Genomic DNA, 16,866 nt, shown 5'->3' with positions numbered 1-16,866 from the left:
GGATGCCCTAGTTCTTTCCTTAACCCAGACTCTCCCTAGGGCAGGAATGTCTTCTCTTCTTGGCTTCTCCTGTTAGCCCAGAGTCTTGGAGGCTCAGCTTTCTAGGGAGCCAGGGAGCTGGGAGGTGGCTTTGGGGTCAACCAGCCTATGCCCCTGCTCTGCCTCAGCCTCCCTCAGGCCTGGCCCCCGCCGAGGGAGGGGGAAGCGGCATTGTTACCCTCAGGGTACCAAGCTGGCTGAGGCGTTGGTCAGGTGGGCTGTGGCTTTTCCCAGCAATGTGTTTTGCTCTGCCAGATTCTCCTGGAATCTACCAGCTCACTGTGCCAGGTGAATCCCTGTTGTCCTGCTGTGCCCTGGCTCCAGGACAGCAGGCAATGTGGGGCAGCCAGAGGGCTGGGGAGCACCCAGGCATGACCATCCGGGCCCTCTCCAGCTCAGCTCTGAGGTCTGCATGCATGGCATAAAGGGCCGCAGGAAGAGCTGGGAACAGGACATGAATAAATAAAACAGCATTTCCCGCAGGAGAACCAAGGAAATGCACACTGGTCACCCATCCACTTCACCAAGTTAAAAAAACAAAAGCCAGTACTCATCGCTTTCAAAGGTGCCAGCCCACACTTTCTACAAATAGATTTAGCCTTACGTATTACTTTAAAAACTGATTACCCTCTCCCCTCTGACTCTACTTGCAGGAAATCATAAAAAAGAAGAAAATAAAGCAAATCAGATACTTGCACAATGATCTATGCTGAAAAATTCTTATCACTGGATTTTTATAATAACAAATATCTTATTTTATAATAATAAATATAAGAATAAAAATTAAGAAGAACATAAATGTCAAATATTAGGGAACAAGATAAATGTATTTTGGTAATTCCATATGATAGCATGCTGAACTAACTATAAAATGAAGGTTTTATAAGACTTTAAAAACATGCTTTTATTCTGATAAAGGGCCATGAGAAATAAAATGCAAACATGTATATACTGTCTGATTCAACAAGGACACACACACACACACACACACACACACACACACACACACTTTTAAAAAAATACTTCAGAGTGCTAACCATGTATGGCTGGTATATAGCTTTTAATTTTCATTCTTATTTTCTGTACTATCTAAAGTAACATATTAAGTTTATATTACTTTTTACAAAGCACTTCTTTCTTAATGAGACAAACCCAGAAGATGCACTGTTAGGCAGAGCTATGCAGTTCACACGTGTGGAGAATCAGGGTGAGAGAGCTCAGGGACAACCCAAGTGGAGACGGGGGCGGGGGGTGTCTTGTGCACAGCTCCAGCAGGCATGGACGTCTCTTCACACTCAGGGCTGCCTCACAGGTGTGCGCCCACATTTCCATGACTGTCACCTTCTCCCTTCCCATGTGCTTCAGAAGTTCCTGACTCTCCTCTGTCACCCTTAGACTTGGCACCAGTTACTTGGCCCAAGAAGGAGAATTTTCTCCAGGTGGCAGGAACACACTAGCAGCCATTTTGTTCTACCTCACAGGTTATTCTCTTGGTCTGTCAGAGGCTAATGACGGTTACCAATGGAGGCCACAATGTGGAGAGCCATCCCTACTGCTGGTGGTGGCATCTGGTGCTGAGGAGTCCGACCAGGTGGCCCAGAAAGAATGCTGAAGGAGAGGACAGGACTGGCACAGGGAAGCTCCACGTGCTACAGCCAGCCACCGCTGCAGGGACCTCAGCCCTTTTGAATCAGAGTAAGCACAAGTATTACTTAACCCACCTCCAAGGCATCCAATTTAGTCTTTGCTAACATCCACCCAGGCCCCACCGTGCAGTAAGCACCATGTAGTCAGGAGTCACAAGCTGAGGCCCAACCGTAAGTCTCCCAGGCTCTTGCAGCCCCCTGTGGCAGTGGAGACCTGGACAGGCCCAGTACAAGCACCATCCCACACCTGCCGTGTTATGAGAGTAAACAGCTCGGTCTGCCCTTCTCTGCCAGCAGCTGCATTGATGCAATCTGTGCCCAGTGCAGAGGCCTGACCCCACCCCAGGACTGGTTGTGCTGTCCTTCCCAGTAGCCCCCTAGGCTGCTCAACAGTCTTCATGGTTCTAGAAGGAATCCTGTCCACACCAGGCAGAAGCTTTCCAGACTCCACTTCTCTGGCCTGACCTTGACTTTGGGGAGTAGAAACCTGTGCTCAGTCTGCAGTCACGAACTCTCCAGGGCCCTCCTGCCCCCAGCTTCCCCCCTGCAGGGCTGGGCTCAGGCTCCAGCCCCAGGCTCCTTCCCATCCCTTTGCTGGTGTGCAGACCTCTCAGCTCCAGCAGATCAGGTTGTGCAGAGTTCACAGCCTAGTTTGGGAGCCAGAAACCTGCGTTTGAATTACGGCCTTGTCACTTCCATGCTGTGTCCTTAATAATGGTGCAATGACCCTCACTCTGTCTCCTTGTCTGAAAAATGGGGTCACACAGTGGCTCTATCAGATGAGTGGATCGTGGGTGCATGCATCAACTGAGATTGTACTGAGTTCCTGTGCTGTGGGGCCTTGTAGGAGGGTAAGACTCTGAGCTGGTGAACAACATCCTGCAGAAGAAGAGAAAAAAGAAGAAAGCCTTTGCCAATTTCTGTGGTGTAAATACTTTCATTCTAGCCCACTGCAGGCTACCAAGTTTCACTGTTGGCAAGAGTTCTGGGTATGGAGGCTCAGGCAGAAAGATCAGAAGTTGGAGTCCAGCCTGGGCAGCTTAGCAACCTAAAGAGACCCTGTCTTAAAATAAAATATGCAAAGGGGGCTGGGAATATAGCTCGATGAGAGGGCCCTGGGTTCAATCCCTGGTACACACACACACACACACACACACACACACACACACACACACACCCCTGAAGTCCTGCATGTTACCAGTGAGATTTGAGATCTGCAGGAGTTTTGCACACCAATCTGTCCCACCAGAACAAGCTCAGGGATGTGCATAGAGCTCACATTTAATAGAGGAAATCAAGAGAGATGCACGTAATTATTAATATCCATCTGCCCCACTCTAGACTAGAAGCTCTGTGGTGGCAGGGACAATTTGTTTAAAAACTCTTTTTCTACATTATCCTCAGTCCTGAGAGTATTCACCTAATCTATGTGTCAACTGAATAAACAAATAGCTTTAATAACCAAAAAAATGGGATGTGGCAGTGGACATGGAAAAAAGAACAGGGAGCCAGCCCTAGCGTGCACTCCTGGGTACCAGCCACAAGGGCGTGTTTTCCATACTCAGCTTCCCAAGTCCTCCCAGCTATCTTGGGGGGTGAGATTAGCCCTGCTCCTTTTAGAGATGGGAGTTCAGGTTCTGAGAACTGAGTCACTTGAGGAACAGGGCTGGATGTCCACGCCTGAGCATCAGGCATTGCACTGCCTGCTTGGCACGTAAGCCCCAGGCTGATGTCCCTGGCACACCGACTCCTCCACCCTCCCCACACTCCTCTCCTAGAGGCCTGGGTCACTGGGAGCCCTGGAGAAAACTCACACCACCTGCCTTGATGTCCACGGGCTTGGGAGGAGGATTTTCATTTCGGGAAGTGTTTATGATGTTCACATTCTCTCGCCTGCTTTTCTTCCACTGCATCTCATGGCCCTGTCAGAGAGTGTGGCATTTATGGCCAGTATGCATGGCGTGTTCCCCAGATAGAATGGAGCTGCTAAGAGGCTGTGTGATTCTTCTGGTCCCACAGCTGGTAAGGAGAGCAGAGCTTGGGCCCAAGACCAGGTCTCTCCTGAGGGGGCCACATGTTCTCAATCATGTAGGATTTGCCCCCAGCGCAAAGTCCCCAGGGAGATCGGGGCCAACCAGCTGTGTTTAGAGAAGGCGGGTGTGGAAGGCTCAGGACCCTGGTTACTCATTACATTTTATTAAGTGCTGATACCGAAAACCCTCATAAGTAGGCCAAGGGGTGGTGGGTCACCAAAAGGCCAAAGCAAACAAGCACCTTACTGATTAACCCACCCTCCCTTCCAGCCTGCCAGCTGCTCAGTGATTTGGAGAAGCCCAGAGCCATGGCCTCTATCAAGGTGGCCCTGGATCAGCCTAGCCTTGCTGCCAGGGCCCAGTCATCAGGAAGCTGACAGTTTTTGCTAGGAAGAGGCTCTGGACTTCAGCACTAACTTCCGGAGCCTGGCAGAGGCCCTGTGGAGAGGTGTTTTCTAGGGAAGCTGTTTCCTTCAAGCTCTGAACCGTGAGACTCACTATGGGGAGGGGGCTTGGCTCCTGTCCTCCTCTGGACAACTTGGGAGTTTGATCCCTTGTCTTCCACTGGACCCAGGGCCTCCACTGCCACCTCTTCTGTAGGTTTCACACTGGATTGGAGACAGGGACACTGGCAAACATTCTTGGGGACCCCCAAGACAAGCCGTCTACTTGGCTTCAAAGTGTTCATGAATAATCTTTGTGGAAAAAGAGAAAAAGGGGGTCCAAAATGACCACCCAGGAAAGCAAACCAGAACCACTGAAGGTAGGTTCTGAAATCTTCCAGTCCCCACAGTCACTGTCTTGGTTGATGGTTGGGTGAGACTCCTGTAGCTGCTCTGACAAATGACCATTCACTTAGCAGCCTAAACCATCGATTTATTATCTTCAAGTCCTAAGGTCGGAAGTCGGAAATGGGCCTCTGTGAGCCAGAGCCAAAGCAGGATTGCATTCGGTCTGTGGGCTCAGAAAAACTCATTTCCTTGTTCTTTCTCCCTTTGGGAAGTTGCTGCTATTTCTTGGCTCAGGCCCCTTGTTCCTCTTACCTCTTCTTGCCTTGTCATGTCTTCTGCTCCGGCTCTGTTCCCCCCACATCCCTTGTAGAAAGACCCATATGATGTCATTGGGCCCAAGCAGATCATCCAGGATAATCTCAAGATTCTTAATTTAACCACATTTGCGAAGTCACCTTGGCTATGCCTGGTGACTTAGTCCCAGGTTCTGGGGATTAGGACATGGACACTGGGGGGGGGGGGGCATATTCTGCACACCACAGTGAGTTGGAACTCTTTCTGCCACGACCAACTGACGTAGCATTGATCTTGACAGTCACCAAGCCTCCCGGTGACCCAAAGGCACAGCATCGCAGATTTTCCTCCCTTGGGCCCCTTCCTGCCATTTTCTGACCTCCCATTTCTCCATGGACACCAAAGAACCCAATATCATCCCCTCTGCAGGGCTGTTGTAGGATGGGTTGAAATGGTAGATGGAAAACCCGAGCACCAGTACAGGCCTACTTGCCCTGTCAGAATCAGGGTAAGATCTTTGCATCACTCAGGTCAGATGCTGGCACTCACTTCCTTGCTATAAGCTCTCCAGTGGCTTCCAGTAGCACTTCCTGTTAAAATCCAAAGGCTCCTGCCTGTAGGTCACAGGCACCTGTGTAACCCAAGCCCCGCTTCCCCTCTAATCTTACACCATGTCTTCCTGTCTTGGCTTGTTAGGCACCAGCCACCTTGGTCTGCTTCCCCAAACGCACTCAACAAGGTTCCACTTCTGGGATTTGGCATTGTTTTTTCTTCTGCCCAGGACACTCTTCCCCAGCAAATGAGACAGCTGGGTTCCTTATCACCCTTCAGTACTTAGTCCAATCCCCATCTCCTCCTTCAGGCTTGGATCAACCAATGAGTGTGACTTGCTTCACTCATTCCCTCCCTCAATTCCTTCTTCACTTCCTGCCTGAATTGATCATGGTCCTCCTCCCAGGCATCCAGCTAGACCCATCTCTCAGTGCGCAAGTGAAGTAGGCCACAGCCCATGGTGCAGGTGGGTGTGATGCGGCTCAGTTCTAGGACACAGTAATGACCAGGGGTTCCTCACTGATAGTGGGGTCACCACATGGTAAGCTTGTACCTTCAAATCAAGGGTCAGCCCTGGGTATCTGGAGCCCTAGTGTCACCCCAGCAACTCACAAAGTCTCTGGCCCATTGTGGGTGCTCACTCAACACTTGCTGAATCAATGAACAGATAAAACTGGCCTGATTCCCCTTTCTAAGCTCTATGGATCTCCATCCAGGTGTCTCCATATTCCTAGGGATTTGAGATCAAGAGCTCAGAGTTCTGGTATTTTGCTTTCCTTTCTCCTGGATCCATTAAGTTGTCATTCCATCTTTATTCGCGTTACACTCAGCCCAACATTCACCTCCATCACTTTCAAAGGAGAGAGAGAGAGGGAGGGAGGGAGGCAGGCAGGCAGGGAGCCAGGCCTGTAGGTATGCAGGATACACGGCTAGAGTCAGTGGAAGGCGGAGGAGGGTATTCACCCCACAGCGATGCCTGCAAGAGCCAAATAAAGTCAAAGCCCCATTTTAAAGTTTTTTACTGTTTTGCTCTCCAAGTTTTGTTCTCAGGTCAGTTTTCTGCTCCTGCTCTTCCTTTTCCTCCTCTACTCCATCTCCTTGAGCACACTGTTGGTTCTTTCCAAAGATGGTTGCAGCCACATCTCCTAACTTGCACACTCTCTTTTCTGGTAGTGGGGATGGAATCCAGGCCCTTCACACTGAGCTACATCCCCAGCCTCCCTCCCCTTGTTTTTGTTTTTGCTTTTAAATTTTGAGACAGCATCTGAGTCACCAAATTGGCCCAGCTGGACCATCCTGCCGCAGCCTCCAGCAGTGTGGAGATCAGAGATTGCAGGTCTGCACCACCACACACCGTGACACTTTCCTTTCCAGAGCCTGAATCTCTGTCCCTTTCCCATGATTCTGGGCAGGCCTGTGAATCCCCATATAAGCAGAGCCCGGGAGTAGCACTATTCCATGACTTTTGGCTGCTGCGACTCAAATGTATCTCCCAAGGTGGAAATTTAGTCTTCAACGCAACAGTGTTGAGAGGCCAAACCTTTAAAAGGTGAGAGGGCTACTGTCCTGATTGGACTAACGCCATGATTGTGGGACTGGGCTGCTGATCTCTGGAGCAGGCTCCTCCCCCCCCCCTCCGCCCCAAACCCTCCTTCTCTTCCTCCTTTCCTCCTCATCTCCCACCTTCCTTGTCCTTCACCCTCCCCCATGGGATGAAACTGATCCTAGACAGGGTCTTTTGACCCAGAGGTGACAGAAACAAGACCGAGCAAGTGCCACATGTACACACACAGGCGCGACAGCAGGGTTTAGCTGAAGGAAGACAGCACCCATCAGTAAGAGGGGATCAACTGCTTGCTCTGACAGAAGGGAGGGCAAACGTTTCTGGATTTGCTGGGGTGAGCTACAGTCCAGTAATCTCTGCTGGAAATTACTGCCCAGAGCACAGTTCCAAGAGATGTTGAGGCTCAGACATGACGGTCATGAACAACTTGTCGCAGAGGCCATGGGTGCAGCTGTCCTGAGCATGACATGCTGGCCTCCCGGCCGGGTCCTATAAGAACCAAGGGGTCACAGGGCGTGGGGTGTTGTGGCTGTTGAAGGAGCACAGGGTGGGAGCAGAAAAGAGGGGACACAGAGAAAAAGAGAGCACATGCCAGCTTCTGAGGCAGGCAGCCCGCACAGCAGAGCAGACCCAATTCAGAGGCTGAGAGAGGACAGGGACAAGGGCACAAGTCCAGTCACCCTCAGACACTCGCAGCTCAAGCCAAGGACCAGTGGCTTTAGCAAAAGCAGCCTCAGATCCCCGGGAAATAACCTGGGTGCCCATTGTCCTAACCCAGGTGTCAGAGATGCTTCCCAGTGCCAAGCTGGTGGGAAAGAAGTAACATGGTCCTTAGCTGTGCCACCTCCAGCAGCAGAGCTCTTAAAAAAGAAACACCTTTCCTTCATGTGTTTGGGATACAAAATGAGGACATTCATCCCAGGGAACTGGTAATAGCCACACATCTTAGTCCCTTTATTTCTCCTTCCTCTCCCCTTCCTCCCCTGTATGCATCCTCAAGTCTCCATCCCCTCTCCACTAAGTCAACCTCCCCGTTTCCTATCATCTCTCTTTTACTTTGTTCTTTAAATTGTCTATACTTTATGCTTCTCACAGAAGAGAAACCACGTGATATTTAACTTTGTGTCTGGTTTCTTTCACTTAGTGTTATGATCTCAAGGTGCAGCCACTTTCCTACAAATAACTCAAATTTATCCTTCTTTATGGCTAAGTAGTGCTCCGTTGTATATGTAAGTCTAAGAGCAGGTGAAGCTAAAGGTTTTTCCTTGGTAACAATTCCTTCATTTTGAGCAAATACTGTGCTTTTATGGTTTTATCAGAGGCTTGTGATGGAGCTACCAAAAAGAGCACAAGGGTAGAGAAGCAGCACTTGATGCTATAAAAGGTGATAATTACTGCACCAAGGGGTTTATTTTGTTGTCCCAGCCTTTGTCAATCCATGGGGGTCCCTAACTCTCAAAACCGCACAAAAATCCTCACCACCTTCAGTTCCTTGACCTTGGACTTCCTGGTCTCCAGAACTGTAAAGAGCAAATAATTTTCTATTTTTTTTTGTTATCCAGCCTCTGGTATTCTGTTATAGCAGCACAAAACAGACTAATTTACCTTTGGAGACCTGAGCTGACATACCAAAGCCATGGTACTGTGAGGAAGCCCTGAGCACGGGGAGCAGCCATGCTGGCCACGGGCCCCACCTGTGAGCAGTGGGGAGGACAGGAGTGTTGGATACCTGCAGCCACCTGCTGTCCAGCCATCCAGCCACTGAGCCACCTGAGCTAAAGCTGAGGAGGTGGTGGGGCAGAGGTGATCCCCTGCTGTGCCTTGTCCCAATTCCTGTCACGCAAGATTTGTGCACATAGCAACATTGTTGTTCTGAGTCCTTAGGTGTCTCGGTGGGTGTCCCACTTCACAGTTACTCGGCAGCTGAGGGCCAGCACAGCCCCCTTCTTTCCTTCAGCAGAGCTATGCAGTCGAGTTACTGCTTCTGTTGCCTTTGCCCCTGCCCTCCCTTCACACATCCTGCCCCACATGGCTTGGAGAGATATTTTCCTAAACAGCCCCTTCTCCAAGAGGTGCTTTGATGCCAGCGACTAAAATAGCTCTTTTATTTCTGCCAAGGTTTTGAGTCCTGGCACAAACAGATGCTCCGTTAATGTTACTGTTCAGTTCCTGTTCTTCTTCATTGAGCTCCGGGGAGCGGGAAGGTATGAAGAAGGCTGGGGCGAGGCAGTAACATCAAGACTCCAGAAGAGATGCTGTCGGTGCCTGGGGGACCCAGCGTCTCTATGAAGCAGGACTCAGCAGTGGAAGATTCCGGCCAAGAAGCTCAGCAGAGGAAACTGAATGCAGAGAATTATGTAGGATGCTTCTGGGAGAGTTGAGAAACCTTCCCTCTGTACCGCCAGGTAAAACATACTGTGCCTGTACAATTTGTATCCAACAAACAATGATTTCTTTTCTTGTAAGTATAAATACTGTGCAAAATTTGGGAGTGATTCTTCTCAAACACAATTTGATGTTTATCTGAAATGCAAATTTTACTGAACTTCCTGCATTTTTATTTGCTAATCCTGGTAGCCCTACTAGGAGGCTGGAGGAAACCTAGAGGTAGGACAGACAGCAGGAGCTTCCTTTCCTCTTTCCTAAGTCCAGGGGCTGAAACTGCCAGCCAGGGAGACCCGGGCAGGGGCTGTTGCAAACCTGGGGCCGGGAGGAGAGGCAGCCGCTGTGGAGCTGTCTGGAGTCCAGCAAGAGGGAGAGAATCCCCAGAGACCCTTCCTTCCTCCTGCTTCCTGTCTGCCCTCCCTGGCTCCTATTGGCTGAACCCTGCCAGGAGCCCCAGGAAATGTAGTTTGCAAGAGTCGAGGCTCTGGGACTGATGGGACAGGACAAGAGCACAGTGCCTATGCTCTAAGCGTCACTACGTTTATCAAGATTATAACATTAGAGATCTGCAGCCACTTGCTGAGGCCTTGCATTATTTCTGCCGCTGCATTAAGTAATCTATGCCACCTCTTGCAAATTCTTCTTCACAGTGTATGTAAGAGGACACCGAGGCTTAGGCAGATTAAGAAATTACCTCAAAGTCCTCTGAAGAAGTACGTGGCAGGGTGAGGCCCTTGCTATACCAGCAGGGGCACTTCCACCCTGGGGAGGCAGAGGAAAGGTAGGGTGGACTCGAGGTAGAATGTAGGGGCAGGGTCCTGATCCTAGTCCACATGCTTTGCTAACAGCGCACCTGTAATGACTTCTCAGTCTCCCTCTTCCCAAGGCATTGCACCCCTCATTGGTTCTTTTCAACATTCTAAATGCACACTGCAGTAGCCAAGCATGGTAAAAGACAACAAAGTGTGCAGTCATGAACTGAGCCAGGCATGGTGGCTCGGGTCTGTGTTCCAGCACTCTGGGAGGCTAGGACAGCAGGACTGGAAATTCAAGCCCAGTCTGGGCAATTTAGCAATTTAGTGAGTCCCTGTCTCAAAAGACAAACTTTAAAAACAACTGAGATGTAGTTAAATGGGAAGACTTTGGGTTCAATACTCACTAACCGCCCCCCGCCTGACCCAACTTCGGATGCTGGGATCCACTGGTCAGTTGAATCCCGGCTCTGTCATTTACCAGCTCTGTGACTTTGGAAAGTCACCACAGCTCTCTGTCCTCCTTATCCCTCGTTTATCTAATGGGCTGTGTTGCTGATGTCAATGACAACCGTGACAGCTACTCTGGGGTACCCCCACCTCGGAGAGAGGAGTCGTGCTCCTGCCCCCGTCACAGTGGCAGGAAGGCACGGCGGGTGGCAGCATCCCCGCACATAGGGAGTGGGGCCACAGTCCCTGCTGAGACGCAGATGGCAGAATCAAGTGCATGCAGAGCGGTGCGCTAAGCCCCACAGGTATGAAGCTGAAGGTCCGTGGCTACCGTATCAAGGGAGGGACCACACTGCCTTAGCGTGTTGTTCTGAGTGCTAATTTGGGGACTGGCTAGGCTGCGGGGCAGAGGGGACAGCACAGACCTGTTCTAGATTGCAGTAGGGTTGGGATTGCTGTTAGATCAAGGAAAGAGTTGATTGTGCAGAGTTTGGGGAGGGCATTAGAGACGGGAAAGAGGCAGAGCTAGGGCACAGAGGAGAGCAGGCACACAGAGGGAGAATGGAGAGAGGGCCAGCAGAGCAAGGGCAATGGAAGGAAAAGGGACAAGGGACGAGGTGAGACAGAGCTGGAGGCCATAAGAGGCGAGGCGAATGATGATGCAGCCATGGCTCCCCTTCAGCGGCAGGGAGCTTGCTGTGCAGAGCTGATTGGATGTCACGCCTAGGCAGGGAGGGAAGGAGGGAGCAAGCTGGAGGGAAGAGCTGTCCTGATGCCCCGCCCCACCCCGTGCTGCTGGCACCAGCTCTGCTTTCCTTTCTTCCAGCCCCAAACTCCTGCCCCTCCCCAGCCTCCGTTCCCTGCTCTTCTGACCCCTGCCCTCAAATGGCACCCACACTTTCCGCCCTGTACTGCAGAGCTTCTTGCCCAGCCAGATGCCTGCAAAACACCATCGGCCTTCTGCTCTCCATGCTCAGCACCCTGCTGGGGGCTTGGGAGAACATGCAACGTGCTTTGCATGAAGGGACCCCAGGCCTCTGGCTTCCCGAGCTCCTTCTCCTAGGTCAGCCCCATGTAGTGAGGGACGATAGTGCCCTTCACTGTGGCCACTCCATGAACCACTGATGTCCCTGGGGTTATGTAGGTGACTTCTGTTTCCTGGCTCTCTACAGGGCCTGTAGGAAGCAAGCATGGTCAGAGGCTTCAAAGAAAATGGAAAAACAAGCACTTGGAATACTGTACAATATTCCTGAGGGCCCCCGAATGTAGCACTGAAGTCTCCCTGCTCTAGGTTGATCCACCTTTCCCCAAGTAGACCCATCCATCAAACATGGCCAACTGGAGCCTTTGGCCCCAGGCCCCTGGTCTCCAAGTGAGACACAGGTCAGAGATGGTGCGGGTGGCCGGGCAGCTTTCCAGTGTGGTAGAAACAATACGGGCACCTGACATGGACTTCGAGCTTCTTCTCCTTCCCATTCTGCATCAGCTTCCTATCATCTACCTCTCCAAGCAGCTGTTTCCATCCCACCAGCCCTTCTGAGTATTACAGAATGCCAGGTGCCGTGGCGGACCCCAAGAACACACAAAAGCTCCCCATCTCTGAGCAGGTGCCCCCATGGAAGAGGGGACACAGAGAAAGATGCAATGCTGAGGGCATGAGGTGGTGGTCACACCAGGGCTCTGGAAGAGGTGACTGATGCTCTGGCCAAAGTAGGGGAGGCAGAGGTGACTTTTCGGGGCACTCCCGAAGGCCGCCAGACCCGGGACAAGGTGTTGGGGTGGGAGTGGAAAGGGGCCTTGAATCATGACATGGCCTTGACTTTGCAGGAACCCTGGGAAGGCTCCAAGCAGGGGCGTCACCTGCTCATCCAGCTGTGCCTATGAGCATCAGGACAGCAAGGGGCCTGCTCTCTGTGCCACAGTGACCCAGCTCCACCACTCATTCTGTGTTTTCCACCTTTATTTGGAAACCTCAGACAGTAAAAGAAAGCCTCTTTTATGTAACAGTAAGTTCAATTTCCCAGACATGCAATGCAATCCCAGCTCTATTTTTAGAGGAAGAATTCTAGGGGCTCTGATTTCCTTAGAAACGCAAATGAAACCTCCAAGGGCCACAGGACAATGGAAGGGCTTAGCCTTTCCCTCTCATTGTTCCAGGCTGACCCTCCCTCCCCTTCTCTACTGAAGGCCTGCTGCGGGGACTGTGGAACCTGTACCCCTTCACTGGGCTCTAGAAAACTCTCCATTCAACAATGGAGCAGGGTTCCTTTCTCCCCACAGCCCGCCAGCATTTGTTATTGGTTGATTTCATGATAGCAGCCATTCTTTCTGGGGTGAGGTGGAATCTCAGTGTTGTTTTCATCTGCATTTCTCGAATGACCAGTGATGTTGAACATTTTTTCATATGTTTATTTGATATTTCTACTTCTTTGAGAAATGTCTGTTCATTTCAGATGCCCATTTTTGAATTGGGTCTTTAAATTTGGGGGATCTGATTTTTTTGAGTTCTTTATATTGTTAGTAGGAGTGCAGACTGGTGCAACCACTGTGGAAATCAATATAGAGATACCTCAAACAATAGGATTAGGGCTGGGGATTTAGTGGTTCCAGCGCCTGCCTTGCAAGTACAAGATCCCAAGTTCGATCCCTGGTACCAAAAAAACCCACAAAAAAACAAAAAAAACAACTAGGATTAGAAGTCCCATTTGACCCAGCTATTCCCCTGCTGGGTATCTTCCCCAAAGAATTAAAAGGATCATACCATAGTGATATATGTGCACCCATGTTCATAGCAGCACGATTTGTAATAACTAAAACTTGGAAACAGCACAAATGCCCATCAACTGGAGACTGGATAAAGATGTGTGTTTTTTTTTTTTTTTATAAAATGGAGTACTACTCAGCCATAAAGAATGAGAAACTAGAGACATTTATAGCTAAGTGGATGCACATTGAGGTCATACTCTTAAGTGACATAAATAGGACACACGTGTGTAAATAACGAATAGTGTCTCTAGTGTGAGAAACTGAAAGTGTAAATAAGGCTCAGAATGTATAATAGATAATGTGAAACAGGAAGAAAAGGTGTAAAGGGGAAGAGGAAGTGGGAGAAGTAGGGGAAAGGAAAGAAGGGAAAAGAAAAAATATGAGAAAAGGGAAAAATGGAAACAAATTATTTGTAAATAGGGAAGGGTGGAGGGGGTGAAGGGAGCACAGGGAATGGGGGAAAAATTAGAATCAAGATGCATCATGTACAGGTACAAGCACCCAATGATGAACGTCATCATACTGTATACCTAAAATGTACCAATAAAGTTAATGAAAGAAAGAAAGAAAAATCTCCTCTCACCGAACACAGGCTGACTGCTGCCTGGAGGCTCAAGCACTGCAGTGGCCTTTCCTCTGACCTGACCCTGGGCGGGCAGTGCAGGCCCTGCCTCTAGATTCTCCCCACAACAGGGCAGCAGGGGCACTTGGGTGTCACCTTTCCCCGGCTGCTGAGATCGAGGGAGACTGAACCACCCTGGTGCAGTTTCCACATTGAGATAAGGGACTAACACTCTGCCCTGCTCATGGGGCTCATTGTACCAAATGAGAAAACATATGAAAAACAAATTTATGAGTCTATTAAATACTTTCTGGTTGAGTCAAGAAATCCGGATCCAGAAACCTGATAACACAATTAACCAATTAAATCACACTATTTGGTGACATTTAGTGCATTCATGTGTAACTGCCATGTCCATCTAGTTCCGAGATATCTCCCTCACCCAGAATATAATCCAGTACCCGTTATACTGCTTCTTTCCATCCCTTCAACCTACTGCACCCCCACCCTTATCCCTAGCAACTGCTGCGCTGCTTGGGTGTCCCTGGGTTACAAATTACGGACATTTCACATAAGTGGAATTGTGCAACGTGCGGATTTTTTATCTGGCCTCTTTCACCCCTCACGTGATTTTGAGGGTCATCCATCCACACAGCAGCATGTATCGGTACTTTACTCCTCATGATGGTGGAATAGCAGTCCAGGGTGTGAATATATTGATCATTTCCCTTATATCTGTCCTCTGTTATGGACTTTGGGGCTATTTCTGCAGTTTGGCTGTGGGGATAACACGGCTATGAAGAAGTGTTTGATTATTTGAGATATGTGTCTAGGAGAATTGCTAGGTCATATAGAGGTAGAATAGAAGAAATAAGGATAGGTAGAAAGAAGACAAGGAAGGCCATACTTTTAAAAATAGTACTGCTGAGAAAACCTGCAGCTAAAGGATACAGTTACCTTAGGTGACAGTGCATTTTTTCCCTTCCAGGAAACTTCAAAAAAAAAAAAGAAAGGGAAAAATTCCCAAGGGTCTTAAAGACACAGTAAGCCTATAAATTGGGCCTGTGATTCTCACCAGGAACTTGAGCTCTGCTTTTCCTCCGAAGACCCTTTCATCCTCAAGAAAGCAGCACCATCAAGCAGGCCGCAGATCCTTAAACTTTAAGCTCAGGACATCCATTTGCATTCTGAGGTTGTCTGTCTGCCCAACAGGTAGCCCGAGGGACAGGAATACACATCCTGGACACCCGTCTTGAGGGTACCCCAAGACCACATAAAAACCCCAACCCGAACCACAATGCAGCTCCCTCCAGGGCCTGCATGTTCGTCCTAATAAATCTTGTTTGCCTCTCGCCAACTGATCTTGAAAAGGGGTCAGCTGACTTTCTACCTATTCATATGTGGGGTGAGCTCCACCCCTCTAGTAAAGAGCCGCATCCTCTGGGGACCTGATGCATTCTGACCCCTCCCATGGACTTGGCGATTTAACTGTGACATCTCCTCCACTAAGACCCCTGGCCTTGCCAGTGCCCAGCCCTGGGGCAAAGGGTGTCTGTGTTTCATGGCACCCGCCACACTGGATACTCCGTAAGGCCAATCTCCTGGCCTGGGAGCTGGGAACTAATGTTTCCAAATGGGAAATACTGGTTACATTGTAACAGCCAATACAATAAAGTCCCACATAGATGCCCTTCAGGATTGCTGCTCTGTTGAGACACACAGGCCTATGTTAGAGAGGGGGGGGGGCAAGAGGCTGCTTCTCTCCCTCCTGTCTCCTCTCTCCTCCCTCCCCTTCTTTTCCCTCCACTCCGTCCTCTGTCCTCTCCTCTCCTCTCCTCCTCCCCTCCCATCCACTCCTCTGCAGCTTATGCACTCTTCTCTCTGGCCTGCACCCCTGCCCCTCTGCCTGCTGGGCTGGACCCCTGCCTGAGCCTGGGCTGCGCCTTCTGTGGAGCTCTGAATTCCCATGGTCATGTGTCACCTGTCAGAGAGTGGCCAGCAGGAGAACTGGACGGGCTATCTTCCCGTGGGGGTCACGGTCCATGCAGATGCACCAGGACTGCCACCCCGGCCCTGCCCTTTAGTAGAGGAACTGAAGGCAGATAAATCCCACTGCCGTGGGAGCTACCAGGGGCAGAAGTTTGTATGCTTCGTGCACGACTATCGCCAATCCTAAAATACTGCCCGACACCTAGTATGCACTCGATAGATAAGTGTTTGCTGAGTGAATAAAAGGCCCTGAAAAGGAGCCCATTTCCATCTCTTTAGAAATATATTTTTATACTTATCCAATAAATTTGTTTATATTTATCATGTACAGTATATTGTTTTTAAAATGTATATATTGTGAAATGGTTAAGTTGAACTAATTAATCAATTACTCCAATACTTATCATTGTTTTGTGATGTGAACATTTCAAACTCACTCTTGGCCGTTTTCAAGAGTTCACTACATTGCTATTAACGCAGTCTCTGTGTCGTGTGACAGAACTCTCGGATTTACTCCTCCTCTTCGGCTGGAATGTTGCCTCCTTTGACCAGCATCTTCTCAGTTCCTCCCCAGCCTCAATTCCATTCCACTCTCTGCTCCAACCTTCAACCCTATGCTTCTGTCATTTCAACTCTTTTAGATTCCACACATAAGTGGGTTCATTCACTACTTGCCTTTCTGTGCCTTGCTGATTTCATGTAATATCCTCCTGGCTCATCCGTGTTGTCACCAAGGACAAGATTCCTTTCTTCTTAAAGCTGAATGTAATGCCACAGTGCATATCACTCAGTTTTCTTTATCCACACACCCACTCACTGATGGATGCTGAGGTTCATTCCAGGCCTGGGTGGCTGTGAACAATGCTGTAATGAACGGGGGTGTGCAGATGTCTTCTTCACAATGACTTCATTTCCTTGGCTATATAACCAGAAAGGGCGTAGCCAAATCATACGGTAGGGCTATTTTTACTTTGTCGAGGAATATGCATACTGTTTTCCACGATGACTGTACTGTTTACATTCCCACCCTTTCTTAAGAGGGGAGCCAGAAGAAATTTGAGCACATGGATAATCTGATCACCACGACGGAGGGAGGCCCAGGG

General features: G+C 49.6%; 1 long non-coding RNA gene across 2 annotated transcripts in view; it reads left to right on the top strand.

The window, feature by feature from the left end:
- The window catches only part of LOC147830247 (uncharacterized), a 32,039-nt gene extending 19,580 nt beyond the window's left edge, over positions 1–12,459 (top strand). For both annotated transcript variants that reach the window (XR_015441307.1, XR_015441306.1), the window contains exons 3-5: positions 1,521–1,734; positions 8,978–9,264; positions 12,274–12,459. This is a non-coding gene — a long non-coding RNA (uncharacterized LOC147830247). The remainder of the gene's footprint in view (positions 1–1,520; positions 1,735–8,977; positions 9,265–12,273) is intronic.
- The last annotated feature ends 4,407 nt before the right edge of the window (positions 12,460–16,866 follow it).

Source organism: Heterocephalus glaber, unplaced genomic scaffold (assembly GCF_053883595.1).
Source record: "Heterocephalus glaber isolate CG9 unplaced genomic scaffold, H.glaber_assembly_v1.0 deba00000281, whole genome shotgun sequence".
Taxonomy (NCBI): Eukaryota; Metazoa; Chordata; class Mammalia; order Rodentia; family Bathyergidae; genus Heterocephalus; species Heterocephalus glaber.
The sequence above is the reverse complement of the archived record's forward strand: the minus strand, read 5'-3'. Positions and strand labels throughout refer to the sequence as shown.